Raw genomic sequence first — 27,767 nt, 5'->3', positions numbered from 1 at the left:
AGACATAACAGTAACATCAGCAAGACAATACCTCTATGTTGGTATATCAGATATCTTTAAATAATGGTGTAAATGGGTTCAGTAAGGTATTATGTGTTAATCTTTCTTTTAATTCCTTTAGAGAAAGAATTTCATGAGAGGTTTCTTCAAAATAAGGCAACTACATACAAGTGATAGTTTTATTTTTCCTGCAAGAGGAAGAAACAGGTCAAGATTTTCCAGGGCTTGATGCTTATAAAATTTGGGGCACCCACTTCAAAAGTTGGAGCCTATGTGTTCTACTGGGAAGTGCTGGGAAGAAGACAGACACTGGATATTTTTTCTCTTTGGTACCAGGAGAGCAGAGGAAATAGCAGCCGTGAAGGGAGATTCTCCTTGAGGCCCTGAAGGGAAAAAAAGCAGTGCTTCATAGTTCCCTGAAGTTAGTGTCACTGCTGAAGGAATTCGGTGACAGAATCCCTTACAAGAGCCTCCACGTCTGTCAGCCTGTGTCTAACGCCAGGGGTCCTGCTGGATGATGCTCTCCCATGGCACTGGGTGGAACCTGAACTGCGATCTCAGTGTCTCCCACACCATGTGGGCATGTGGTGAATACCTACACGTGGGGAGACTCCCAGCTCTGTGGGTCAGCAAAACTGAGAAGGAAGAAAGAGATTTCAATGCAACTGCCGGATACCACACTAAATGCAAGTGCACTAAGCTATCCTATCAGAAAGCAGAATCAAACTGGGTTAAGAACAAACAAACAAACAAAAACTTTATGATGCTTATGAGAAGGACATCTAAAACAAAATTGCAAAATATTTTGTTAATGTGCAAGTATGTACAGGAAAATAAAAACCAGAAAGCAGGGATGCCAAATAGAATTCAAATCTAAGAGACTTAAACAAATATTAAAGGACTCCTAGAGATGTTACAGTATCATAAAGATATAATCATACCTATATATGCATAGATATATACTCATAAAGATGTAATTCACTGTACAGATGGATAGATAATATATAGATCACTATACAGTGAGATACACATAGTGATGTATGTGTATACATGCACACACATATATAACCTTTATCCATTAAGCAGTGTAGCAGCAGAATATATACTACAAAAGCTTCCTGAAAAATAAGGATTACTTGATTAAAAAAAAAAAAAAAACTTTGTGGGAAATATATAACATGCCTCTCACAGAATTTGACACATCAAGTGGACAAATGTAAAAAGGAATATAAAGATTTGAATAATAAAATCAGTATTAATATGAATTCCTGAGCCAGACTGCCTGGGTTTGACCCCTCCTTTTACTGTCTCCTGGCTGGATGTTCTTAGACAATTTAGTTTACCTCTATGTGCTTCAGTTGCACTTGTTTGTTAAACGTGGGAAATAATAACACTACTCAGGTTGCTGCGAGGATTAGATAAATAACTAATATAAAGTACTTAAGACATTACCTGGCACATATCTGGGGCTATAAAAGTTGCCTTTCAGTATCATCATCATCACCAATACCAGCATTGACCCCTAGAACAATAGAAATGAATCAAATTGATACAAGTAGATCAAAAAAGGACTGAAACGACTAACAATCATAAAAGAGATTGGAGAGGACAATTTTCATTGTCCACTAAAATCAATAGTAACAATAATAGCAACAATAATAATATTTGGTCGGAGTGATAGGTCTGTCAATTTTTGTTTTTCCAAAGGCTTTATTTTCTACCATCATCATCATTTTAATTTATTAAAACTCAACTTTATAAGGCCTACTTTACAAGAAGTAAAATATCCCCATTTGTAGAGTATGATAAGATTTGCACATACTCATGTAGCCACTTTCACAGTCAAAAACAATATTTTCATCACTTTAAAATAGCCCCTGATGCTGAACTGCAATCAATCTCCTCCCAACTCTGCCTTAAATAACCATTCTTTGTGTTCTGTCGGTATAAAATTGCTGTGCCTTTTCTGGAATTTCTTTCTGTTAGCGTGCTATCTTCTAGATTTATCCAAGTGATGAGTATTGGTAATTTTTGTCTTTTTAGTGCTAAGTACTATTACATTTATGAAAGTATCACAATTTTTTAATCCATTAATCTTCTGGTGGAAATGTGCATCATTTCCAATTTTTGGCCATTATGAAAAATTTTTCTTTGACTCTTCTTTGCAAACCTTTCTGTGGAATATGACTTCATTTCTTTTGAGAAAATAAAATACATAGGAGTGGAGTTCCTTGGTAATAATATTTTAAGAAACCAGTGAATTGTTTTTCAAAGTAGTTTTAACACTTTACACTCTTGGCAGTCAGGTGTAAGAATTCCAGTTGTCTCACATCCTCAACATGCTTTGGTATTTTCAGTGTTCTTAATTTTAGCCTTTCTAATAGGTGTGCAGTGGTATTTCATTGTACTTTTAAGTTGCATTTTCTTGATGAATAGTGATTTGAGCATCTTTTTTATGTGCTTATATGTTATTCATATATTTTGATGAAAAGTCTGTTTATACATATACATACATATATATATTTAAAATTTTTAAATGGTTGGTTGTCTTCCTGTTATTGAGCTGTAAAAATTCCTTAATGATGTACTTCAAAGATCAGTGATTCTCCGTTTTGATGAAGCCCAATATTTCTATTTTTCTCTATGTTTTGTGTTATTCTGTATAAACGTGTATATGTGTTTGTCCTAAGAAAACTCTGTCCACCCCAATATCTTGTATATTATTTTATATAAGTTTTAAAGTTTTACTTTTAGGCTTGTAATCTACTTCAAGTTAATTCTGTGTGTGTGTATGTTGGGTCAAAGTTAATTTACTCCAAGTGAATACCCATTTGTTTAAATACCATTTCCTAAAATATGATGCTTTTATCATTGAATTATCTTGACACCTTAATCTAAAAACAACTGATCATATAAGTGTGGTTCTGTTTTTAGATGCCCTATTATGTTCTATTGACCTATTCTGCCAATACTACACTGCCTTGATCAATTGAGGGTAGTAGTAAATTGTAAAATCAACATATAAGTCCTTTAACTTCGTTCTTTATTATTTTGATTTCATTTTACTTGGTTATTTTCATTTCCATGTAAATTTTAGCATCATTTGACAACTGCCAAAAGAAAACCTGGTGAGATTTTGGTTACAGTTATTTCAAATTTAAAGACCTATTTGTATATAACTGACCTCTGAAAAATATTGAGTTTTCTGGTCCATGAACATGGTATATTTCTTCACCTATTTAGGTCTTCTTTGATTTCTCTCAGCACTTCTTTGTAGTTTTTATTGTACTGACCTTAATTTAGAACTTTTGTGCCACCAATGATTAAAGATTAAGAAAATAAGAAGATACCAGCCAAAGTTTCTGAGATGGAGCAGTAAGGACAAGTGACCAGTTAAACTGGATTCAAGATAGAAAGAGAAAGGAAGATTTGAAGACAGTGAGTACAGACAGTTATTTCAGGGTGCTTTACTGTAAAAAAAAAAACAAAAAAAACTGCAGGGAAATGACAGATATAGATGGAGGCAAATGTGGATCTAAAAGATTGTTGACTTTTAAGATGGCTGAAATAACAATCATGCTGTAATGATACAGAAGACAGGAAGAACTGGTGATTCTGAAGAGGAGGACAAGTAGATGGAAGAGTGTCTTGAGTATGTAAGAGCACAGTAACTAGAGTACAGTGGTGAACTTGGCCTGAGGAAGGAGCATGGTTCACCCAGAGAACCAGGAGTGAAGGCAGGTCTAGGGATACAAGGGTAATTATGTGACTAGATGCAGTAGTAGGAGCTACTAGGGTTCTCTTCTGATTTTATGCCCTTCTCAGGGAAATAGGAAGCAAAGCAACCAGCTATTATTTGTACATGGGGCAGAAGTATTGAAGATTTGGGTAAAGGACTATCCTTTAAATTAAATGAATTCCTTTTCATGAAAAAACCCACTACACTTTGACTACTTTTCTCATACATCCTCAGAAAAATATAGCATGTCAACATTTTTATGAATAAATAGTATTTTTATTTCAAAAGAAGGACAGATACCTTCAAATTAAAAACAATTTTGGAGGCTCAATTAAGACAAATCTCTATAAAATAATTCTTCTAATTTGTCTCCCCATGAATTGGAAGAAGAACAGTATAGCCCATTTTGAGTTTACTTAGTGTTATGAAGCATGGGCTCCACTCTAAAAGACTCCTATGATGGTGGTTAGTCCCTCTGCAGAAATGAGTTATGTGACTGACATACTTACAGAAGAATGTAATCATAGAAATCCATATAATGTAGTCATAACATGAGATCATAGGAACCTGGCTCATCAGATAAAAGCAAACTGAATCTGAGAGTTATCTGTATTTAATTTGTGGATTTTGCTTTTCCTAGAATTCATTTATTTTAAGATGCTAAAAATGTAATTTCTTTTTATTACAACCTGAATATAAGTACAAGCAATTATTCTGTTCTCAAATTGTAGCCATGTGTGCATGTGTTAGTGTGTCTGTTTGAATGCAGGTGTTCTTCCTATTTCTTAGCTTTTATTCAAGAAGCTGTCACTTCCTTCAAAACCAATGGCAAGACCGAAACATATTAAAAAGCTTCGTTGAAGGGCTGGGTGGGGAACACAAACAACATTCTTTTCCTTACAGAGCTGTTTTGCAAGCACATACACAGTGGTTCTCAGTCTCTGGAAATAATACATCTGTTACCTGGGAGAGCAGGAAGACTCTTTCGGACTTGACTCCAGTTTCTACATGTGCTTACCTGTCTTTTAGAAGCCTCATGCACATGTTTTGAAAAATATGATTTAGAAAGGATTTAGTGACAGTGCATAAGATCCTTTGATTTTATTTCCCTTTTCTTTTCACCCTAACTAGTTGCTGGGGTTACAGGCATGCTTCAGAAAACATACATTTGAATACAGTCTAAATCAGGGCAGACCCTTGACCGGCTTAATCTTTGCTTGCAAATGAAAATGCAGTGAAACCAGACGAAGAAAAAAAATTACTTCCTTTCCTGTTGGAAACCTAGTAAGTAGTTAGCATGACCCAGTTTTCAATAAGAGAGGTTTTCTGATGACCCAACAGGAGTGACTATCTCCAGTCAAAAAAAGGGGAGGGTGAATTTAATCTTTCCTGCCACTGGAATGGCAGCTGCTCTCAGCTCTCCCTGATTCTGTGAAGGATGATGAAGATAGAGCTGGCTTTTCAATGTAGGGAGAATTTTCCTTTTGAATATTCCAAACAGGAGATTTGCACATGTGCCTCAAGAACTAATTGTCTGGGTTCCGTCAGGAATGCAGCAGGAGAGGAGCGTATTTTATGCTTAAGACCAGAGAAGAGCCACGCAGTACTCAGTGGATAAAAGGCTTGCAGTCCCAGCTGGGAAAAAGAGTCCCATTATCTCCCAGCTGCATAGACATTCCATACGGCTTGGTTCTGCCTGGATGCACAGCATGCCTGGCTGAGAGCTTGAAACAGAGTTCTGCAGAAAAATTGTAAAGATCCCGAGACATTTCCCTGGTAAGATCTGTAAGTACAAAATTGTGCTGTCTGCTGCAATGAGAATATTGCTGGGCAAGCTGCAGCTTTTCTTCCTTTCAATGTCTTTGTATTAGCATAACAGGTAAAAGCTGGGGTTGGGGGAGAAGTCACTGTTTTATTTATGCTGTGTTTCTATGATGCTGATGCTTAATATACATTTATTCCTGTGAAAGAAAATGTATTTAATCTGTATTCCGGGGAGCTTAGGATCAAACCAGGGAAGGAGACTACAGGTATATTTTTCAGTGTTTCACTAGTCTTTGCTGCAGTAAAACTAATGGGCAAGAGGGGATGACAGTGCTAATTCTGGTACTTTCAGATGATTTCATGCCCTTTCTGTAACGGCAAATGAGAAAATATGATTGCTAAATTTTTTTTTCATCAAAGGGTGGAGGGGTGGGGTTTACAGTGTCCAACGGATGATTTAAAGGAATGGTTATAAAAAGTTTCCTGGGGGAGGGTTTTAGTTAGGGGAGCAGAGCAAGACTGGAGGTCACATGAGCTCACCAAATTTATCTGGCATTTTGCCTCTTACCTAGCTTCTGGTTAACAGCTTTTGGAGTTTGCATTTACGATAGTTAGGCTTGTCAGTGTTAAGATATGTATAATACTTTATGAAAAGTTTCAAAAGTTGATGACTTGGAAACAAAACTTTTAAGAGCTCTGAGATTAGCTACATATAACCCATTATGTTAATGGAATACTGTCAACATTGGGGGTTTGGGAGGAAATTGGAATTCATAGTTTTGCTTCTCTAATTGTAAACTACTTATGTTTAAATAACCAGCATCCTAACTGTGTCCTCTGAGGAACATGCAGAGAATGACTAAATAGAAGTTATACTAAGAGAAAAAAAAAAAAAACAGAGAGAACAGTAGAATTACACAGAATCAATTTGGAAAATAAGGTAGTCATAATCTTATCTACAGTGGCAATGTTTTTCAAAGATCTTTGTTAAAAAAAAAAGAAGCCATATGTTGAATATCGAATTGCTTGTTTTGAACAATTTTCATTTGTCTGATTGGTTTGTTTATCATCTTTTTTATTGTTGTTGTTAAAGGTTTTACCAATTTACGTGCATTGTATTTTATTAAAAAAGGAGATATTTGAGCATATTCTCCTTTGCCCCTTCCTTCCACACATGTGTAAACCTACACAAATTCACACAAACACACAAACACTGACATGATTTGTATAACAAACAGAAATACACAGTCATTTCATCTTTGATGCTTCAATGATTTTTTTTAAAGCAACATCTTGGCTATGCAGTCCAAAGATTTCAAACATATAAATCTGCAAACTTTTATATAAGACTTTATATGAGGTTATATAAATGCATAACTTATCACATCTTAGCTAAAAAAAAAAAGCCCATCATTTATAAACCACAGAGCATTACTTCCTTTGAACATTTCTAGTGAAGTACCAGAACAGTTTTTTTTTTAAAGAATTCTCCATGAACTTTCCTTAATAAAAACAAAGTTATATTATCTTCTAGAAACTATTATATATTTGGTCCAAGCTTAGACAAAAAAATAATAATCTTATGAAAATAATGTGAAGTGTATTAAGTTGTTTGCATGCTTTATTTTTCTGACGAAAATACTCAGTAACACAAAAGAAAACTCATACCTTTTAAATTATTTTAGTGGAAGGAGGAAGGTTTTGAAATATTTGCTTATTTACTCACTTATTATTTATTTTAACATCATATTAATTAGAATGCAGCAGCATAAGGTATACTCATTAAAAATAACTAAATATAAAACTTTAAAAAAGAAATCTCAACACCGATAAATAATAACCATGAAATTTAACAACTGTCATTGGATACATCCAATGCCAATGCCTAAATTCAAATAAAAAAATGAGAAAGACTTTGGTAAGAATGGTTTCCTACCATACGTATTTTATTTCATTTTATTTTACAAATAAGTATTTAGATAATATGATTGATAAGAGATAGATTCATAGACAGTTATTCTTTTAAAAGAATATGATCTTACCCGACTCTTAAAAAAAAGTTATTGAATTTAATTTTAGATTTGGATTAAATGGAAAAAAGAAGCTGATATGAAACTGAAGAAATGGCTAAATTTCTGGTATTCGCTTCTTTCCAAGAGAAAGATTAGTTCCAGAAAAATTACCCTAGAGTTAAGAATAACAATTATGAAACTATTAATAGTTTGAAGTAATTTTTAGGATGTATGTTTGAATATTAAATAATCTCCTATAAGTCCTTGTTGTGATAAAGAAATTAGCACATGTACTTTATGGTTATCTCCCTTACACATACCACCTGAATTTTAATTATGTTATCAGTTTTACATGATTGAGATTTACAGCATTTATATCCTGGCTTAATTCCCACAGTCTTGGTTTGGACTTATTTCAGATTTGAAAGGATTTAGTCCTTACCAGCTACTCAACTCACTATTCCTGTATTCTTTATTTTGAAGTACTTCTTGGGTTGTTGGAGTTCACTGTTAAGACATACCCCTCCACCAAAGAAGCAGTCATAGATGCTGTATTTTCTGTGTGTTTGGCTAGAACGTTTCTTTCTTTTGCCTTATACATGGAAGACAAGTTATTTTTCTTGATTCAAACTTATTTTTTCCTTCAGAAATTTGTAACTATTTATGAACAATGCAGAGGACACTTTCCATATTGGATGTTGCTGTCCAGTGGTTTTTAGATATATTTGAAATTTTCATCCTTGTATATAACTTGTTTTTATTCTGATGCATGTCCATGTGAATCTTGGTTTTGTTTTTAGGTTTTTTTGGCCAGATTATGTTCTGAAGTTGGTCAGTCTTGTTGAACTTTGCTTGAATAGAGTGTACCCCATTGATTTGAGATTCTTTAATTTCAAAAATTTTTGTTGCTACACTATGTATTTGAATTTTTTTTTCAGGGAATGGAGAGATTGTTTTTACACTGCTTCTTTTTCTTCAGGATCACCAATTATGGTCATGTTGTATCTCATTTTTCTGTCTTCAATATCTACCATATTATCCAAATTTATTTTTAATTTTATACTCTTTCAGTTCACTTTTTCTTTTTAAAATATATATGTAGGAATAATGTGTTTTAGAGACATTCAATCTATGTAAGAGTAACTTTGTAAGCATTTTCCCTCAACTGTGGCTGATTCTTCTTGAGATTTACATTTTTCAGCTGCATTTCCCTTTTTTTCCCTCTTTGATCTGCTTTTTCTTTCAAAATGTACACATGAGAGATGAATAGGCAGAGCACAGAGAATTTTTAGGACACTGAAATGATTTTGTATAATGCTTTAATGGTAGATACATGTCATTCTAAATTTGTCATAACCCACAGAATACACAACACCAAAGGTGAACCCTAATATGAACTATGGATTTGGGGTGATAGGGATGTATCAATGTAGGTTCAATGATTGTAATAAACTGTAGAACCATGTACCACTATAGCGGGGGATGTTGATAGTGGGGGAATCTGTGCATGCATGCAGGCAAGGAGTATAAGCTAGCAGGTTTTGGGGGGCAAACAGTATCCTAAAAGTAAGACAAGCAGTCTACAGCCATACCACCCTGAATGCGCTCGATCTCATCTAAAAGTAAGAAAAGGAGAAAGTAATTGTCAGTTTCCCCCACCTTAGATCCATGATTTTTTTTTAGCATTGACAGCGATGGAAATGTGCTTGAGAGTCTGTGTTTTGGAGTAATGTCTACTCACATTTTTCACTGAAGACAGGGGTTTTTGCATCTCTTTACCGGCATGTTTTTTCCTCTCTTCTTTGTTGTTTCTGCAGAACAAGAGAGGAATACAAATCTCTTTAATGAGCTGTAAGTAAAAATCTTTCAGTTTGGGAAAATTCTTTTAAATGGAAATTTCATTAGAAAATTAAATTATTCTCATTATTCATACTGACAAGTGCTGTTCTAGTTAAAATTGAGTTTGTGTGCACTATGTATTCTAGTATTAAATACTTGTTATGGTGAAGGCATAACACAGAACATACTAGAGAGAAAAAACTCCAAAAAACAAACAAACAAACAATCAGAGTCATGGGGCATTCTTTTGATCTCCTATTAATCTCTATGTTGAAGTCAATGGACTACTTAACTATCTTGCAATGAATCCTAAGGTAATTTACAGTGGATTTGGGTCCTAGAAACATTAATCAAAATTAGCAGTCTCAAATATTTTATAGCAGTAGGGTGGGTATAAAATTTACACATAACAGGTTTCCCAATAGATGAATAACTGAATGAAATTACTTAAATATTGGTATTTTTGAAAGAGGCAATAAAAGAATCATGTATCCTGTGCAGTACAAAATGAATGATCTTACTGGTAAAACAAGTTCCATTAAGTTCTGTTCTCTACATGTGTATGAAGTGGTAGACAGGATTGTAGGGGCAGGTCCCTAGAGATCTGTCAGCTACATACCTGCTTTTCTCTATAACCAGCACGGAATAGCTTCGTGGTCTTAAGCCAAGTTACTTAGTCTCTCTATACCTCAATTTCCCCATTCTTAATGGAGATAATAATAGTAATGATTTTATAGTATTAGCAAGACGATCAAATAGATTAATATGTGAAAACACCTTGGAAGAAAGCTTTGAAATTAATAAGCACTTTGCATACGTTTAATATTTTTTATGTTAGTATCACTATTATAACATTTGCCTACAAGCTTTGGGATCAATTGGGAAAAAATAATGTAAAACAATGAAAAGAATGAAAATTACAATCATCATCTAATCAATTATACTGGGTATATAGTGGAGACCTAAAATTGGAGGTGTAAATCATAATTAGATATGAAAATGGAGCTCAGGGAACAACATTATGAGAAGATTTAGAGACACTGGCCCTCAGATCCATATGGTTTAAAAATAGAAGTGATATTTTTGCGTACAGACACCAATCAGATCTGATTTTTTTAAAAAGTGTTTAATTTTCTGATTATAAATGCAATGCACAGAAAAGCACTTTTTTTAAAAAAGCCATTTCCTTTCATCAAAGAAAGCCACCACAAAAATGTTTGTGCTTTTCTCTCCTGTTGTTACTAAGGTTTGGGTTTTATTCTTTTCTTCTATTTTTTAAATTAAAATTTTAATATCCTAAAAAAGTAATACATCCATCTGAAACATCATTGAAATTTTAAACTACAGGAGAAATGCTAAAATAATTTAAAAAAACTTCCCACACATTTCCAGTTTCACTTTCCAGAGATATTTTCAAGTTTATTTCACTGTACTTATTCTTTACTGCCTTTTATTGGATCAATCAATTATTCTTCGTACATATATTTTTAGTGCCTTTTATTAGAGTGATCAATTATTCTTTATACATTTTTACTAGCTTAAAAAATAGACACTCTATTATATATTAGTGAACATAAATAGTCTAACATAAAATATAATTTTATATTTTTCAGTAAAGCTAGAGATAATAAATCTGTCCTCTTCACAAACAGGACAATGACTTGTTTAAATTTTCTCCTAGATATTTCACCCAATGTCCATGTTTCTACTATTTTATTTTTACTTTATTTTTAAATTGCTTCTGATATTTTTTGTCAATGTTTATTTACATTTATGATATCTTTTCCTGAGTCATTTATTTCCGATTTCTTCTTGCTGCACACACATATCTCCTGGATTCATTTTCTGTATACTAAAGATCATTTGAAGGTAATTCTAGCAACAGTATTAAACTCTTTAAAAATTTATGTCTGAAAATTACTTATTTTACTTACATTCTAAAATAATAGTATAGTTGTTTACAGAACTTGATGTTGACCAATAGTCCGTATTTTTCGTTTAACGTTTTTTACATATTGTTTCATGACCTTCTGGAATATAATTCTGCTCACGAGAAGACTGCTTCTAGTCTAATTATAACATGTTTGAAGATATATCTGTCTTTCAAACTTGTATATTTTAAGAATTTTTCTTTGCATTGATGTTTGGGTTCTCTACAATTTTAGGTGTGGATTTGCTTTAAATGTATCCAATTTAGACTCCACAAGCTCCTAAATCTGTTTTTCCTCAATTCCCAGCTATTTTAAAAAATATTTAATATTACTTCTTTTCCATCTTTTTAGTTTCTCCTTCAGGATACTCATTAAGTATTTGATGTTTCTTCTATTGTTCTTTGCCTTATTTTATATATTTTATATCATCTGTTTTTGTGTTGCATTCTGTGTAATTTTCTCTGATCTATACTTCACATATTTATTTTTCTTTTCTGAAACTATTTTTAATTTTTTCTATTTTTCCTTAAGAAAATTATCTTCCTATCTGTATATGCCTAATGTGTCTCTTCCATCCTTTACATCTTCAAAACTTTAAGTAAGTAAGCTTATTTTAAAGTTGAAATTTGATTGTTTGGCTAGTTTTAATGTTTAAGAGTCTAATTATTCCATTACTTGTACCTGCTGGATTTCCCTCATGGTGGCTCATTCTTTCTGGTGTTTATGATTTCCTTTTTTGTTGTTGCTGAAGTACAGTCAGTTACAATGTGTCAATTTCTAATGTACAACACAATGTCCCAGTCATGAATATACATACAAATATTTGTTTTCATAATCCTGATTTCCTTTAAGACAAATTTACCTTCAGCAGATACTGCATTCGAGGAGATCAGCATTATATGAGTAGAAGATGCTTCTCTATAGCATTGTTTCACTTTTGCCTCTAGAATGGCTTTATAATTTCCCCATTTTGGATGAGTTTCTATGTTAATTTTTGAACTAAAATTATCTCACCATGCAGATGGAGTAAATTGAGCCCTACAACCAAAGGCTTGGAGTAAACTTGGCGTTCTGGGTACTTTGGGGAGACTCTTTTCCTACCAGATAAGCAGAATATTTTTAAGATCCTCTGTTTCATACAGTGTCTTCTTTTCCTTAGGCCACCTCCTCACCAGTCTACCTTTGAGTTTCCTTTTCATTTTGGGCCCCTGAGCATTTATCATTCTCATTTACAACCCTGGTTACATATATTTTTATATTTTTTAAAAAGTATATTATACTTATACAGCATTTTTTGTATCTGCAGTGGAAAAGATACCCTTTTTATCCTATTGAATAAAATCATATACTTTCACATTGACCAGGATTTTCCCCATTTGCTTTCTATCTTTCAGAAAGCCATCAAACTTTCTGGCTTGCTGGTATTTTTTTTTTTTTTCTGGTACTCATGATTTCATATGTTTCTTTTGGTATGTTTTGGTATCAATTCAGTGGTGCTTTAGAGTGGAGGTATACACTCATTCCAAAATACTGAACTGAAAGCTAATTCGAAGGTTTGAAAATAGATTTTTCACCAAAATTAAAGGTTACTTTCCTTAATATTTCAGTAATTCACTAGATCTTCACATTAGCTCGTAAGAAATGGTTAAAGACAATTGTATTTGTGTTTTCACTGTCCACAAACAAAAGTGCCTAATTCAGTCCAAAAGGACAGTTCATTCAATGAGAAAACATGTTCGATAACACTCTAAAATTTAGTTAGAAAAATCTTTGGGCATGATAGCTATATTAATTCTTTAAGTTTAATGATGAGCAAATTCTTAAACTGTAGAAGCAATATTCAAAATGTTTGTCTGCAAAGCAATTCCTAATGACGTAACAAAGCTGAGTGCTAAACAGACCTTTCTTCCTTTAGGTGGCTTTTGCTGATTTAAAGTGAGAATATTGGATTGGAAGGATTTTTTAAAAGCTTTTTTAAAGTCACCTTTTAAGTCAAGAAGGGGAGACAAATATATTTTGCAAAATTTCTAGAAATTTATCATTATTGCTTGTAAAAACCAAGATGGATGTTTTATTTTCAATGCTTTTGTTTGTTATTTTAAAGTTTAATTTATTTGGCTTCTCTTATATTTTCATGATTAACAAGACTGTGTAGGGAGTTGTGTACAGAGACTTCTGTAGTATCTTTGTAAACAACAGGAGTGCATTACACTTGTTGGAATAGAGCTCTTAGCAAAAGAACATAATTTTCCTCTCTGGCATCTGTCAAATTCCTCCAATCAGTAAAGAGCAACAAATGAAAGAGTAGATCCAAAATCAGATATGTTGCTAATTTTCTATCAGCTGCTACAAGAGTAAATTAAAGAAAGTCCTTAAAACTTTATCAAGATGAAAATTCAGGTTACAATTACTCAAGAGTTAAAAGAAGGTGATTACTTTTTCAAATGTGTAACATGAAGATTTTTTTAGGGATTTAATGTTGTTAATCAACAAATTCTTAAACATGCTTAACTGTGAATCTGTGGTGCTGACAAGGTATGATAAGCCTGACATTACTGTATACAAATTAACACAAAAAGTGTATATTAAAGAGTTGTCTTAAAATTAGCATTGTGATATAATATATGTATTTTTCAGAGGCGCCAACTTTATTAAGTTGCTATTTTGTGTCAACTGTGTCTGTATGGTTTGTAGACAAGAGAATGAGGCCTCTCTCTGCTTCTTCAAGTCAGCTATAGGGCTCTTTAGTGGGGAAAGCTCTGTCTTAGCTGACTTCGCTCTGCATCCATCAACTGCAGTAAGATGTTCAGAGTGATTATGCAAAGACAGAAACAGCTTTTTTATAGAAAAAAAGAGAAGGGAATTTAAAAGAAAAGTAATTCATATGCCTTGTGTGGTTCAACAGAGAATGCCAAATACAAGTTTTTTTACATTTACACACACACATCCAATATCTGCACAATACCTGAAACAATTCCTTTTACCATTAGTGGGCTTCTTTACTTAAAAGATAAAAGTCATTTTTCACAACAAAATGTGAAACAACAAAAAAAAATTTTTTTGCCATTGAAGTTTCAAGATTTATAAATATATCTTTGGATGTTAATTTTTTTTTTTTTTTTTTTTTACTATTCTCAGAGTTTTAGCCCCTGGGTAATATTTTCTTTCATGCTTTTATTTGTATGTAAGATGATGTCAATTTATCCAAAAATTAGGGTTAATTTGGGTTAATGATATAATATACTTAACTATAGCACCAATAATATTATAATTCAATAAAATGTACTGATAGTAAATCATAAAAGTAATTTTCAGGTTTAATCAAGTAACATTTAAGAACACTAAATTTTGTCAATATCATCTTTATATATATTTGAAAGAATGTGATACATTTATTTCCTATTATAGTCTTACGAACACAGTTTTAAGCCTTTTTTAAAAAAATACTTTGTATTCATGAAGTTTGGCCATATTTTAACTTGCTTTATTATTAACTGTGATTTTGTTCTCCCCAAAGTCTAAGTTCCTGAAGGCTTGGGCCCTGACTGATTCCTCTTTGTATATTAGGGCCTGGTTCATAACAGATTATGATTTTCACTAATATATTAATTCCTAAGTATTGACTGAATACTTTCTATGTTACTGATGCTATTCTGGGCACTGAAGTGCAACTATGAACAGGACAGAGAAGAGTCTTGCTCTTGTGAAATCAAAATTCTAACATGTGTTCTTGAATTCAATTAAATATTCATTTCTACCAATTGGGGGGCTAACATTATTAGTTTTAGATCTTACCTGAGGAATGAGCATTAGAAGCTAATAAATTATTTAATTCCAAAATAATTTTTAATGAAATAATCTTGTAGAATGAGAAATACTGAAAGGGCTACTTAAAAAGAGGTATGTATTTGCTTGAAATAATAATTATTCCTTTATTATTACAGACAGTGATATATTCTAGGTTATCCATAGGACTCATAAACTAAAAAGAGTGGATTAACAAAAAATAACATCTCATATTACATATTCATATAATTTTCTAATCACACGTCCCAACTCCTTTACCTGACTGTTGCTCATTTTCATCAAGTAAATGGTACTTACGGACTGACTAAGATGATGAAATATCTTCAAAATTTGCAAACTACACCAAATTCCTAAATAACTTCAGCAAATTACTCTATATAGCAATGAAGGAAATTGAAAACAAACAGAATATCACTAATTTTAATCTCTTCTTACTGATTCTGAACATATACATTTATTATACATAAATTATTACACATAATTTATTATACAAATTGGAAATGCAGAAAAATATATATTATTCATTATCCTGTCACTCAAGATAACGGCATCCTTTAAGTCATCTTGTGTGTGTGTTTGTGTGTAAAATACAATATTGGGATGAATCTATATCCTCTATTTTATAACCAATTTTCATTAATTAACATATTGTGGTATTTTAAATCTCATATTCTCCTAAACCTAAAGGATATTTCCCCAGGTGGCTATGCCATAAATTTACTCAAACCACTAAACTGTCATCAGATATTTAGCTTTTTCCAACCATTAACTACTCACTAAAAAATGATATGATGTAAATATCCTTGTACCTGAATCTTTTACATGTGTCTGATTATTTCTTTTTGTGTGTGTGTGTGTGTGTCTGATTATTTCTTAAAAATAAGTTTCTAGTATTACAATTTCAAAATCAAATTATACACCCTAGTGCACTATTTTGAAGATGTCACTGTATTTATTACTAAATTGTCCTTTAGGAAGACAATTCTATTTGTTCTCTGGGCGGATGAATTCCCATTGCCCACATATTTGTAAACGTTTCCTGTTGTTAATTGTAAAAGCTCTCTGATTTAATTGGCAAAACAAACACACAAATAAAACTGATTTCAAGATTTCTCTAACTCATCTTTTTTTCCCCCCATAAATATAAACTGAATATATCATGGGTGTTTGAAGCATTTTGTATCAGTGCCTTTTATTAAAGTCAGCCTGTATTCTTTTTTTATTTTTCCATTGGGATTTTTTTTTTTATGCTCAAGAAATTAATCATACAAGGAGATAACCCTTAATTTTCACATACGTCTCAAACTTTTTTCAAAGTTTATAATATATTTAACTTATTGCATTTTAACTGTGAAACCTTGTAAAATGTCTGAAATGCTATCTGAACCTCAGTTTCCATATGTTTACAATGGAGCCAATAATATCTGGCCTGGATTCCATGAATTCAGAGGAATACATGAAAAATGAATGAGTTAATGTTTCCAAATGTACATTTATAAGTGATATTCAATTACTGTTCTCAGGCTTATTAAGATTAAATTACTATTTGACCTAGATTGTTCATCAGATCACAAATAAGTCTAAATTAATAAGCTTGAATTCTTCTAAGGATAGGGATTTATGTTTTCAACTTTTTAGTTCTAGCACTTAGCACAGTGTCTGCCATGTGGTAGGTGCTCAATAAATGCATGCTTAATGAATGTAGATTCTAAATATACTAGAGAAATATAAATTCAAATACATCTGTGCTCATTCCAAGTATGCTGTTAGAATGTCATCTAAATCGAAAGGTGTAAAAAAATAGCACGTATTAAAATGATAATTAATGTTAAACTTAAATTTATGTCTCTACCCTTGGCAACCACTGTAATCCACTCCATGATGAAGCAATCAGGAAATTTAAGTAGTTATTTATTACATCACTACAAATTGTATTTGGTCTGACTTTGGAGTTAATGTATATTGTGGGCTTTACAGGGATTTGGGATAAAAGGGCAATTCAGAAGGATATACAGGTAATAGGAAATAGACTTGAAGGTAAAACTTGTAAACTTCCCTGGATTCATAAACAATTTATACATTACACAGCAAGAGTATATGTGAGATATATAATAATTTCTTCTTCAGTTATCTCAAAAAGATATAACATACATAAATTTCTTCTCCAGATGCTCAGAAGAAAAACTTCTTATTTTTGTGTTAACCTGCATTTAACTTAGTATAACTTGTTGTGTTCGTATGTGATGCTATCTTATTTTGGAGAAAAGTAATGAGGTATTTGGCTTTGCCAAACAGCATTTTATAAAATTTTTTTGGTTTGGTTTAGACCTGAATATATTTATACTTTGGCATATTTAATGATAAAGGTAAAAGCCATCAAACCAAACATGTTTTGCTTCAAGTTTAAAATCATGACATTCATAAATTAGATTATGCTGCAGTAACTAATAATTCTTAAATCTTTTCTTTTTCCCTAAAGAGCTCTTGCTTATTTCATTCAATGATGTATATTAAGTAAATGTCAATATAATTTACTTTAAACAGAGACAACACAGATACAGGCAAGACATCAAATATCATTGTATGCATGTTACTGAGTGTTCTCCTTACTTGTTTTTCTGTTTTTTGTTTTCCAGCTTTTTTAGATATAACTGACATGTAACGTTAAGTTTAAGTTACACAATATAAGGATTTGATATATGTATAGTGACAGTCCCCAAAGTACAATGGTTCAAATCACAATTTTCCAACTTTATGATGGTGCAAAAGTGGTATGTGTTCAGTAGAAACTGTACTTGGAATTTTGAATTTTGATCTTTTTCCAAGCTAATATATGTGGTATGATAATCTCTCATTATGCTGGGCAACAGCAGTTCTTGGGCCACAAAGTCACGAGGTGAACAGCTGATACACTTACAACCATTCTGGATTTCTACAACCATTCTGTTATTCATCAGTACAGTATTCAATAAATTACATGAGATAGTCTGTACTTTATTATAAAATAGGCTTTTTGTTAAATGATGTTGCCCAACTGTAGGCTAAGTGTTCTGAGCATGTTTAAGATAGGTTAGGCTAAGCTATGATGTGTAATAGGTTAGGTGTATTAAATGTATTTCTATTTATGATATTTTCAACTTATGACTGGTTTATCAGTACATAAGCCCATCATAAGTTGAAGGAGATCTATACATTGTGAAATGATTACTATAGTACGGTTAGTTAACATATTCATCAACTCATACAATTATATTTTTTTATGGTGAGAACTTTTGAGATCTACCCTCTTAGCAACTTCCAAATATACTATATAGTATTGTTAATTATGGTCACTATGCATGCATTACATTCCCAGAACTTATTTATCTCAAAACTGGAGGTCTGTACCCTTTGACCACCTTGACCCATTTCCCCCGTCTCTACATCACCCCGCCTCTGGCAACCACTGATCTGCTCTCTGTTTCTATGTTGGTTTTTTTTTGTTTTTTTTTTTCTTCAGATTTCACATGTTAAGTAAGATGATACAGTATTTGTCTTTCTCTCTCTGGCTTAGTTCACTTAGCATAGTGCCCTGAAAGTTCCTCCATGTTGTCATAAATGGCAGGATTTCTTTCTTTTTTTTATGACTAAAAAATATTCTAACATACATATTCTAGTATATATACGTATATGTGTATATATAAAAATCAAATTTTATTTATCCACTCATCTGTCAATGGACACAGGTTATTGTAAACAGTCCTGCAGTGAACATGGGGGTGTAGCCAACTCTTCAAGACAGTGATTTCACTTAGTAGTTCCATTTTTAAGTTTTTGAGAACCATACTGTTCTCCATAGTGACTGTATCAATATATAATCTTACCAACAGTATACGGGGAAACAACCTCTCAGTCTCAGGAGTTTGAATCAACAAAGATTTCTCTGTGTGCATCTCTGGGGAAACTACCCTCCATGAGAAAGTTCAGTGTTACAATTTCACATGAACACGCACTTCCACAATTTCAGAAAAGAGAAGTCTAGAGTCTTGCAGTGGCAGTTAAATGCTTCCACCAGAAATGATACATATATTTGCATTCACATTTCGTTGGCTAAAGCAGATCACTCAAGGGAGTGAAGAAGTTAAACTGCTTGTGCACTTTGATAGAGGGGGATGAGGAACATCAGTGAATGGCAACAATATCTACCACTTTGCGTTGGCTAACAAAAAATATTTTACTTGGCCCTTTTGCCAGTGAATATACATTTACTTCAGTTGTGTTAAGTTATCTCACTCAATACCTCAAATAACTTTTCTCTTATTTTATTAAGATGCATTTTCACTGTTTGTCAGGAGTGATACACATTACAATCAACTTTTTTGTCTGCTATGCGTTAAGGAGCCACCTCATTCATTGCGTTTTCTTTCAATGATTCATTCATTCAGTAGCTATTTATCATCTATTCCCCATGTCCAAGACTCTTTTGGAGTGCTAGGGCTTAGAGAAACATACCTTGTACTCATGAAATCTTAGGATAATTTTGAGGAGACTTATTTGAATTAGATTACCACATAAAATCGCCCATGTGCTAAGTGCTCAGAAGAACAACTACAGGATGCCATCAGAACATCATGTGCTAAAATAAGAAAAACCAGTAAAGACTTCCATGGGGGAGTGCTGATTAGGTGCTGACTAGTTGGATGTAGGTACAAAGTGTTCATTCAGAAGGAAGCACAGGTGAGCAGAGGGGACATGGCAAAAATGAGAAACTGAAGACAACAAGATCAAGGTCCCGGTACCAGAGGAGGTTAGAGAAGTAGACTACAGCCTGACCAAGAAGTTCTGCATCTCACGTTAGGACTTTGAATTTTCTTTCTAATAGAGGAGCTATTGAGAATAAAATAATACCATCAGACTTAGGTGCTGAAGTAATCATCCTCTCCACAATGCGGGAAACTTCATCCTTCACTATTTAAATATTAAGCATCACAAAGACATGGAAATCAAGAAAGAGGGACATAGGCAAGGGAGAGAATAACCACCTATCTAGGGTCTCCTCTCATTTGATAACAAAGCAAAACCTGCTTTGAATTTCACAAATTCTAAAATTTTATTGTTTGTTCCACACTTTGTGAATTTTTCACAGAATAGTCATCTGAAACATTTGAAAAAAAAAGTTGACTAATTTTTAAAGTATAAGTCCAAAGTGGAAAGTTTGAAAAAATATAAAATAACAAAATAGAAAAACAAAATCACAAATAGTATATTCTTCCTAACATTTCTCCTAAATATTTCCCTAAATCTTTATGTTTCCAGGATAACAAGAATTCTAATATTTCCACCTTAGGCTAAAATTTTATTAAAAATATTTATTTTATTAATAATATACAGACATGTAAGACTCTCACTATGGTAGATAATCTTCAAAGATGTCACTAATAAACCCGCTGCTTCCATATATGTTCTTCTCTTCTTTCAAGAAGTGGTGTCTGTGTCTTTCCTCTTGACTCTGCTCTGGACTCATGACTTGTTTTGACCAAAGGTGGAAGTGAAACTATGACAGTTTTTGGTCCTTAAGAGTCCAGGCAGTTTCCACTTTCATTTTCTTGGAAGCTAAACCCCATGATTTATGTAAGTCATGGTATCTGCTGACAGAGGAGGTGTATGGAGTCTCTGTAGAGACACCGCACAAAGGGAGAGGCTGCAGGGATGAAAACATGGGCTTCCCAGCTAAGGGTCTGTGCCAAGGCAGGAAAGAGCCTTTCTTGTATCTTTCAGTTCAGGTGCGTGTGAGTGACATCAGGTGACACTACACAGATCCAAACAAATGTCCAGTGAACCTATGGGGCTCTCGAGAAATAACAAATTGTTGATGTTTTGACCACCAATTTCTGAGGTGGTGTGTTAATGGAGCATTGAATAAATGAAACAATCACAATCACTGGGTCAGATTTTACAAGGAAAATCAAAAGTTATGAAGTGACTTCAAATGTCCCATTTTGTACATTGCAGACCTCTAACTTATGCAACCCTATGAAAAATACATCAAGGCTCACATAGTATAAACATGTCTCTAAAAGCTGTGTGTAGTTAATTTTGGATTTTCAAGTCTTTAAAATTATAAACTGTAAAATCAGACCAAGGAAATTAAAAATAAAAAAGATAGGAAATCTCTGTTAGATTAATTTTCACCTCAGTGTGGACTATTTGTGAAGAGTTGGTAAGAACTTGAACGAAGATCAAAATATAAGACTGATGTGTTGATTTTGGCCTTTGACGGAAAAAATGAAATAAAAGAGTAAAAAAAAAAATTCACAGATACCCATATACTTAGAGTTAAGAATATAGATGAGTTCTCATTCTTGAAAATCTTTTTAAATTCCTTAGGCAATTTTTTTTAACACACTGTGGACTTGACTTATTTTTATTTCGAGTTATAAATATTGTTGTTTAGAAGTCTATCCAATGAATGCCATCCATTTCTCTGGGCTCATGGTTAATCAGAACAATTTTGAGATCAATTTGTACCAAACTTGTATATTTTAAGCATAACTTTATTGTTACAATGAGTGTCAGTGGATTTTTGTTTTGTAGAATCATTATTTTGTTTTGCTAACATACATCCTTTTGGGTCCCAATGATAATAATAATAAAACAATATTGACATTCTCAAGTGTTGTAATATTAGAAGATTAAAAAAAAAAAACTCAGTTGTCTGATAAATAAACAAGAACTTTTCACATGAAAGCCAGAAAAATGACCATCGAGTATGTTGTATGTCTTAAAATTATAATTTTTACATACCCATTTTCCTAAAAGTTCCATTGTTTGAGGACTAAATGTTAAATTGATTCAGTTCTCTCTGTAATTATGAGATGACTGTATATTTATTCATAGCAAACTCAAGAACATTCCTTCACTGTTGCCATTCATGTATATGTCACAAATGCCACTTTTTGTTGTGTATATTGTGAGAGGGCAAAATAAATAACCTCTCCTGCTTAAAATTAGATTGCTTTTTAAATGTGTCATCAATCATACTTCGATCCAAAAGATCAAAATGAAATGGTCTAGAATTTTAAACTTTTCAGAGCAATAAATGCTGAGTAAGTTAGCAATGTTTGACCATACTTCCAGGTGTGCTGCAAAATTTCTGGATGATGTGCTTCTCTGTTCTAACACCTTTCAGTTTTTATGTTAGGTGCTAATGTGTATAATTAGCAGGATTTCAGAGTTGTGATCCCAAGACAGACAAATATCTATACAAGCTGTGGTCCGGACACATGAGAGTAGTACGAAACGGATATGGAATTAGTTGAACTGGAAAGAGTTTACTGAAAGCAGTTAACTGTAACCTGGGTCAGAGGTTGCAAAAATGAATCATGCAAAGCTATTTAAGAGTGTAACCAAGACTGCAAAAATCCACCTCCATCTGAAGGGTTTAAACTTAGAGTTTTCAGTTGTGATAGTAAATATAATTACAATTAAGGTTCAGCGTGTCTCTTGTGTGTGTGTTATGCAGAAAATTACCTGAGGCATAGTTAGCTCTTAGAACCTATATCCTAGCCTCATTTTTTTTGCCCCTCAAAAGTTTTAACTCATTTTAACATGAAGATGTTTTAAGAATAAATTAAAGAGATAATGACTTAAACCCATGGTATTAATACCTTTGAGTTAATTTTGGGGTAAGTTTTGCTCCTTAGGACCACTTCTGTGTGTTGATGAATAAAGTGCTTATAATACTTAAAACTCTGAGAAGCCTTTGCACAATTAAGACTTGTGTTTGCACTTCTACCTCTGTAATCTAATAAATGATTTTCAACATAACAGTTTAAGTTGAAAAGTATACAAAAGTTTACTGATTAAAGAAGTTTTGAAATTATTAAAATAAAGATTTACCATTTTATGAAGGTAATATACAAGATTTAAATACTTGGAAAGATTTTCCTTGTTAGGACCCTAATGTTGATTAGACAGACCTTTAAAATATGTAAGAGAAGAAAATATTTAAATCTTATAAATGCTATTTAAAATATTTGAGGACATTGTAATAAACTAAGTTGTCAATGGCCCTGATTGTTTAACTATGTGTTTAGTCCATTCAACTTGAAATAACTGAACATTAATCATAGCAAAAGTGAAGAAGATTTTTCTTATTTTACTAACATTATGTAAAGAATAGCAGCCATATAAATTAAGTTTACAATTTTAAGAGAAAAACAGCATTTACATTTGAAACGCTAATAACTGTGTATTAAGATTACGATCCCTGAAGAGAACTGAGACCCTGAATTCTATGTGGATCAAGGGACTAGCCCAAGACTTCAGAGCAAACACAAAGACTCAGATTTTAATATTCAAATCCAGTGGCTGTGGTTTCCATATTCATTATCAAAGAAAAAAGTTACCTTTTGGTGGATCTGTGCAAAATTTTAGAATAAAATAATGCTCTGAAATAGTGTGTTGTCTTCTATTGCCACTCCTCTGGTTTAAAACCTACCAAAGCCAAAAGAAATTAAAACCTATAGTACGTTTTTTAAAAGTCAAAATAATGTAAATAAGATATTATCTGCCATCATTTTTCTCTCCTCAGTTTAAAAAATAAGTTTATCTCTGTGGCTATGATTTTTAACTCTAAACAAAGCCAGCAGGTATTCTGTTGCTGCTGACTCTTTAGAACAGTATAGTTATTTTAAGTTCATATTCACACCATATTTTTATTTAGAATATGTAGTAATTTGTTTTACATTATTTACTGCCTCTGAACAGATTTGAAAAGAAGACCTGAGTAATATCTAAAAAAAGGTATCATTTTTCCATTTTCCGTTTTTTACCAGTTTTGATGATGATCCTCTGAGATAAATCTAAATGGAAAGCAAATAGACCAATATTTTCATTTACATGCACACACATGCTTTGTATTTGTATACAGCTTTTTAAAAAGGTATTACAAAAAGATTCAGATTTTTAATGCCTTCTCTCACTGTTCTTTTAATTTTTAAATGTTTAGTCCTTTTTATATATTTCTTCTCCAAAAATAGCTTGTATGGTTCTTTTCACTGGTAGGTCAATTTTAACCTATTTATGGATGGTGTTTTAAAATTGTTATCTGGTATTGTAGCACTTATTTATCAGCTATTGTGTTACATTTGAATATTTCAAATGCCCAAAAACGTACAAGACCAGTGTCTTTCTTCAGGAAAAGGCCTTTATGTTTTCTAAATCTGACATTTACATCACAGACATTCAAAAAGCTGTGAACCAAGTCTTATGAAAGGGAGAGAAAAATCATCTTTTAAAATATTAATGTCATAAAAATAGAATTGTTTTTTGATTTAAGATATGTAAATATTCACTCTTATTAAAAGATTGACTTTAAAACATATCCAATTCTGCTAAACAATAGTACTACAGAGAAGAAACTTTTTTTTTCCCAAAGAAACCACATAAAGCAGATATACCATCATGGGGAAAGTGGATACCTTCTATACCATTGTCAAAAAACAAAAATTGCTTCTTGATTTAGGACATCATAAACTCATAGAGAGGTTTGAGTGGCTGGAAAAAATCAATACCATCCATTGTTCCTTGGATGGTGGACTATGCACGTACTCTAGTCTCTGAACATTTCTAAAACAGTCTCTCTCAAAGCTGGTAAGTTTGGAAAAAAAAAAATTCCTTTTATAGATGAATCCTGAAGGAAGGTGATGCATCTTATAATGACTTTGTAAAGATTTCCATTTAATATTCAGCAGCCCTGGTGATTTCCCTATGTCTTCTACTCTAAATCAGCACTTCAGGAAAAAATGAAGAGCAGACTGACAGTGTTGTCAGGACTGTGACTGAGATGAAGTGTGAATTGTGAATGATGTGCACTGTAAGTCCTCCTGGGTCCTGACCCCATGTATACTTGGTTTCACCACCTCTGCTTTGTCCTAAGAAGACCTGAGATCCTTAGTCTAGTAGTGGAAACTCCCTTTCCCTTTCGGTCTATCAGAAAGGGCAGTAGGGGTCAGGCACAGCTGGATTTGAATAATGGTGAGCTGAGCCACTTACTAGCTGGTTGAACTAGGGACATACTTTCTGACTTTCCTAGCTTCAGATTTCCCACTTGTAAAACTGGGAAATAAGATCTCTTATGATTGTTTGGAGAATTAATTTATATTACTGAATCTAAAAGTCTTAGCACAGTGCCTGATACAGAGTAATTACTCAGTGAGTTTCAAGTTATCATTCGATGCATTATATTCATTTTGAATGAAGAAATATTTTAGATGGTACAGGGAAAGTGGTAGCCCCCTGAGGACGTATAGTAACCCCATATAGCATCTGGGGCTGATCTCTATTACAAATGCAAGGCATTTAGTTCAAATTAGTATTAATTACAGAAAGAATAGCTACCCATGTTATATAGCTCCAGGCACTTTCCTAAACTGTTTACTTAGATTAACACATTTAATTTTCCTACATATCCTAAGAGAGGAGTGATATCATTCCACATTTTACAGATAAGTAAATTGATATCCAGAAAGGTAAGTTGCTCAAAATCAAACAGTCATTCAATGGTAGAACCAGAATTCAAAACCAGGCAGTCTTTCACTGAAATCACTGTGTTTTAACACCGTACTCTCCATTTCCAAATTGAAATTTATGAAGGCACCTCAGAGCACCACAATGAATTCACACAGGCATCACAGGATGTAATTAAATGTTCCAGAGAAACACAGTGATGTCTGACATCTTGACAGATAATGCTACTGTATGAACTACTACTTTGAGGTAGTTTTGTTCCAACATTATAATTGCACTATTTGCTTTTGGTATCATATCATTGTTGGAGCTGGGTTTCCAGAGGTGACTGTTTATAAAAAGCAAATACTTCATGAAAATCAACGTAGAATAGGAAATAAGGCTAGGCACACTTATTTGAAATGTGCTCTGGCTGAAAGGAGCATACTTGCCATAAGCTAAAGTGGTTATTTAATAATGAAATAGAATATTGTATTTTTCTTACCATACAGGCATACCTCAGAGATATTGTGGGTTTGGTTCCAGACCACTGCAACAAAGCATATATTGCAATAAAGTGAATCATATGCACTTTTTGGTTTTCCAGTACATGTAAAAGTGATGTCTACCCTATACTGTAATCTATTAAATGTGCAATAGCATTATGGCTAAAAAATTACACACTTTATTACAAAATATTTAATGGTTAAAAAGTGCTAACCATCATCTGAGCCTTCAGTGAGTCATAGTAGTAACATCAAAGATCACTGATCTCAGCTCACCATGACAACTTTAATAACAATAAAATGTTTGAAATATTGCAAGAACTACCAAAATGTGACACAGAGACATGAAGTAAGCAAATGCTATTGGAAAAATGGCACCAATAGACTTACTTAAGGCAGGGATGTCATAAACTTCAATTTGTAAAAGACATAGTATCTTTGAAGTACACTAAAGCAAAGCAGAATAAAATGAGGTCGGCCTGTATATGTATATTATTTTTCCAACAGCCCCTAGGTTGTTAGAACGTAAGTAGTTTGAACCAAGGTACTTTATACATACAACTGTTAGGTGTTTCTTTTGGCCTAGGGAAGCCATGAGAAAATTACTGAGACATTAAGAACAGTAGGATCAGAAAAATTGTAGAACCTCTATACTGCATTGTTCGGCTCCTCAGGGAAAACTCTATCAGTTTAATTAAACCTTAATGCACCTACAATGTCTCAGGTACTTAGAAATTCCTTTTTCAAAGAGCTCACAGCAAAACAGGGAAAACAGACACAAAGATTCATAAGAGACTGCAGTGTCGTGTTGGAGGGACCAGATCCTCCCAGGCAGGTCACATAAAGATTCAGAAAGACCATGACATTGAGAAATGGAAGGGGATTTTACTGGGTGGAAAAGCAATCATAATAAATTTCTAAGATGAGATGAATGAATGAGAATGAATAAGGTCAAAATGTATAGCATTTATAGAATAATGAGTATGCTAATAATGGAACATTCACTAATTATGTTATCACTTATTAAGTACTTGTTAGGTCCTAGGCAATACAATAGGCAGTGGGTTGTGAAGATGAAAGTCAAAGTACCTTTCCTCAGGCTCTGATATCTCTTGGGGTTCCTGACTAGAAAACTGAGTTCAGGAGGGTGGTAAGAAGTGATATTAGAAAGGAAAAACATAGTGGAAATAATATATTGTCTTTAAATTCTAAAGCGGCAATATCAAATATATGGTCTAATTACTTTGGATTAACTAGTAGCCATATGCATTCACAAATATTGATATTATTCAGATTAGCTTCATCTTACTGAAAAAGATGCTGAATTTTTATACCCTCCTAGTGAATAAATGAGAGGCATATGTATATTTTTCCAGAATCATGACTTATTCAGTTTATGGTCTAATTATTGGTTGAGAAGATGTGTAAATACCAAATTATCATATGAAAAATGTGAGGCTGGTAGTAATTAATGCAATAAAATGCATTGCTCAATACGTGAATGACTTCATTGTAAATTCTAGGACAAGGGTTTGATTTCTAAAGAAAGATAATAACATCAAAAAAATCTTAAGGATTATAAGAGATAATTTAAAACATTTGTAGGATGTAGTATTCAAATTCAGTAAACAAATTCAGTGACTCTGTCACAATGAGACTGATGAATCTGTATAGCTCTGTC

The 27,767-nt window shown here is 32.8% G+C and overlaps 1 protein-coding gene across 2 annotated transcripts in view; it reads left to right on the top strand.

Moving 5' to 3' along the window:
• Positions 1-4,967: 4,967 nt before the first annotated feature.
• Positions 4,968-27,767, top strand: part of CNTN6 (contactin 6) — a 256,637-nt gene continuing 233,837 nt past the window's right edge. For both annotated transcript variants that reach the window (XM_032458065.1, XM_032458064.1), the window contains exon 1: positions 4,968-5,515. The gene's annotated coding sequence lies outside the window, so the exon portion shown is untranslated. The remainder of the gene's footprint in view (positions 5,516-27,767) is intronic.

This window comes from Camelus ferus, chromosome 17 (genome assembly GCF_009834535.1).
Source record: "Camelus ferus isolate YT-003-E chromosome 17, BCGSAC_Cfer_1.0, whole genome shotgun sequence".
NCBI classification, from domain to species: Eukaryota; Metazoa; Chordata; class Mammalia; order Artiodactyla; family Camelidae; genus Camelus; species Camelus ferus.
Note: the sequence above shows the minus strand (reverse complement) of the source record. Positions and strands in the feature narration are given on the sequence as shown.